Source organism: Pelobates fuscus, chromosome 7 (genome assembly GCF_036172605.1).
Source record: "Pelobates fuscus isolate aPelFus1 chromosome 7, aPelFus1.pri, whole genome shotgun sequence".
Taxonomy (NCBI): Eukaryota; Metazoa; Chordata; class Amphibia; order Anura; family Pelobatidae; genus Pelobates; species Pelobates fuscus.
In genome coordinates, this window is record NC_086323.1 from 105,642,425 (window position 1) to 105,646,105 (window position 3,681).

Sequence of the window (3,681 nt, forward strand, 5' to 3'; positions counted from 1 at the left end):
AAGGACCAAACTTCTGGAATAAAAGGGAATCGTGACATGTCACACATGTCATGTGTCCTTAAGGGGTTAAGATGAAGTGGTCTGGGTGCTTCTGTGGTCCACTAGCAGTGTAAACATTGCGGTTTAAAAAAACAAAAAAAACACACACACATAAATGCTTATTTTTCCGAAGTTCCGAAGTCGCCGTAATTCCAAAGTCTCCGTAATTCCAAAGTCTCCGAAGTTCCAAAGTCTCCGAAGTTCCAAAGTCTCCGAAGTTTTGAAGTCGCCGAAGTTCTGAAGTCGCCGAAGTCTCGAGGATTCAAAGTGCCGAAGTTCCGAAGGTCCGAAGTGCCGAAGGTCCGAAGTTCCGAAGTTCCGAGGTGTCGAAGTGCCAAAGTTCTGAAAGTCCGAAGTACCGGAGTCCCGAATTTCGGGATGCCGAACCGAACTGAATTTTTTCGCCATGCACATGTCTAGAACAGAATAATTAAAATATACTCTAAGAAAGAGAAAAACAATGTTAAAAATTGCATTTTCATAAGATATAAAATACATTTACATTAAAAAAAGTTTCCCCATATAACAGTGTATATTTATCTATATATTCAGAAGGGTGTTCCAAGAAAATATTCCCAAAGATTATAGATAAGAAATATGTTGAAAAATGTTCATCAAGACAGACACATAAGCTTTTAAAAATATAATGTTTCCAATAAAAGTATTCATTAAAGCAGACAAATAGACTTTTAAAAAATATAATGTTTCCAATAAAAGTGTGCATTAAGACAGACAAATAGACTTAAAAGTTGATCTTAAAGTTTCTAGACACAGGAAATTTAGGGATTTAGCTCATAAAATGGCACAGTTTGAAATCTTGATTAAGACCTTGCGGGATCATAGTATTAAAATTAAAAATAAATCTAATTTCTTCCGTCCCTATTTTCTTAATGTAATCTCCCCCTCTCCAATTCTTTTTAACCAATTTTATTGCACAGAAGAACAGTCCTTCTGGATTTTGGTTATGGAACAACTTGAAATGGTTAGAGACACTGTGTGACTCCAATCCTTTCTTGATGTTCCTTACATGCTCTGCTATTCTGACATTTACACAGCGAATGGTTCTCCCTATATATAGGAGCTTACAGGGGCACTTTAGTACATTTATCACTCCTTTAGAGTGACATCTCAGGTGGTCTCTAATTATGAACCTTTTATTTATGTATGGTTCCATGTCAGTTATATGTTTTTTCTTATTTCCTGTCGTTCTGCAGGCCAAGCAAAAGCCACATCCATAAAAGCCTTTGCTTTGATTTAAAAAATTACTTTTAAGTGGTACTGGTTTCATGCAACTATGGACTAAGGTGCTTTTAAAATTCCTGGCTCCTCTATAAATTATTTTAGGCCTTGATGGTAACATTATTATGAGGATCGGGCCGTCTTGTAAGATATGCCAATATTTCCAAATTATTTTACATACTTTCCTATTGTTTCCATTAAAATTACAAATAAATGGGATGTTGTTTTTGTCCTGTTATTCTTTTTTTCTTTTGTTTGTATGCTAATAAGTCCTTTCTTGGGATGGTCTTTCCCTCTTCCTTAGCTGTTTGTAGTTTTCCTTCATCATATCCCTCATATCCCTTTGCTAGGAATAGTTGTGGAAATACATAACAGGACTCGCCCCTCTGGCAATATGAACTTTTAGATCCAGTTGTATTCAAGTGGAACTCAGGTTTAAACGCTGCATCCCACAAAATAAAGGGCGTAAGGGAATCTCCCACTCCTCCCACAACCAAGCACGACCCGTTTAACCCCTTAAAGGGAAACTCCAGTGCCAGGAAAACGATCCGTTTTCCTGGCACTGGAGGGCCCTCTCCCTCCCACCCACCAATCCCCAGTTACTGAAGGGGTGAAAACCCCTTCAGTCACTTACCTGAGGCAGCGACATGTCCCACGTCGCTGCCTGCTCCTCCCCTGCCGCTCCTCCTACTGGCTCCGTCGGCCGGCGGGCAAGACTGATCCCGCCCACCGGCCGAGGAGACCTAATGCGCATGCGCTTCAATTCCGCGCATGCGCATTAGGTCTCCCCATAGGAAAGCATTGAAAACTAATTTTAATGCTTTCCTATGGGGATTTGAGCGACGCTGGAGGTCCTCACACAGCGTGAGGACATCCAGCGACGCTCTAGCACAGGTTTCCTGTGCTATGGACCAGGAAGAGACCTCTAGTGGCTGTCTAGTAGACAGCCACTAGAGGTGGAGTTAACCCTGCAAGGTAATTATTGCAGTTTATAAAAAACTGCAATAATTACACTTACAGGGTTAGGAGTAGTGGGAGTTGGCACCCAGACCACTCCAATGAGCAGAAGTAGTCTGGGTGCCTACAGTGTCCCTTTAAGGACCAAACTTTGGGAATAAAAGGGAATCATGACATGTCACACATGTCATGTGTACTTAAGGGGTTAAACATAAGAACGTCACACAAAAACACCTTTTCAGACGGGTGTTAAAATATATGTGCTTGAAATTTGTTTGATTTTTTTTTTTTAAAATGGACACAACTTAATCCTGGTCAGGATAGAAAGGTGTCAGAACACACAATGCAGTTTGCAGTGAATGGGGCTGTGTAGCCGCAGACCAGTCAGTGTGCCCATTATGACCCCTGTCCTTCACCGAAAGTACCTTCAATAGGGACGTGAGCATCAAAACTGGACCATAGAGCAAGGGAAGAAGGTTGCCTGGTCTGATGAATCATGTTTTCTTTTAGATCAGGTGGCAGCCACGCCTGATAGTTATCAGAAATGGGGAAAAACTGCATTTTTCTCCAACCTGATGGAAAAAAGTGTGGTTTCCAGACTTCGGATGCCCTACTACGTAAACAATGCATTCTTATATACACCTATTTCCAATTCTCTAAACTGGTTATACATATTGGTATATCCAATATAATCTAAACCATTCTCTGTCAACCTGTTTCCTGAGGGCCTACCTCATAAACGATTTTATGACCTTCTTTGCCTCTTGTATTGTGTGTGCCCCATCTAAATTACCTCCCACACTATTATGCAGTCTCTTGTCACGTCCTGTTCTTAAATGCCCTGGCATCCATTTATCAGTTTTCCATCAACCTTCTTCCCTTCTGAGGCATGCAGTGTTTCTCGTGGTCACTGACATTTTCCTTAAAAACATCCTTCTTCTGCTGAACTTTCTAAGTTCTCATCAGGTAAGTTTGTAGACTACATGGGTTACTGTTTGAGATAGTTTAGGGCAGGGGAGGGAAGTTTATAAATCGCAATTGTGGTATATATATAGTTGCTGTTTTTTCAAATGTATAATTTTTTTCTCTTCCCCATCTCCCCATTTTCTCTTCTCTTTCCTTGCTTCTTTTCTGCCCCAGGTTGTCACTGCGTGTCCTCTTCACCAGGCTCTCCCTGCTTCCCAAGTCTTCTCCTGTTTCTCACAGTGCAGATAGAAAGACATGAAAATACACAGATTCATATGCAGATGTACAAACACATAGATACAAATACTGCCACGCCCGCAGATACACAGGCCCAAACAATGACACATACTGCCAGACATGCAGATACACAAACACACAGCTGCACACAATGACACACATGCAGATACACAGATACAAACACTGACACACATACAGTTGTACAGACAGACAGAAACACAACCATACATGTTGATACACAGA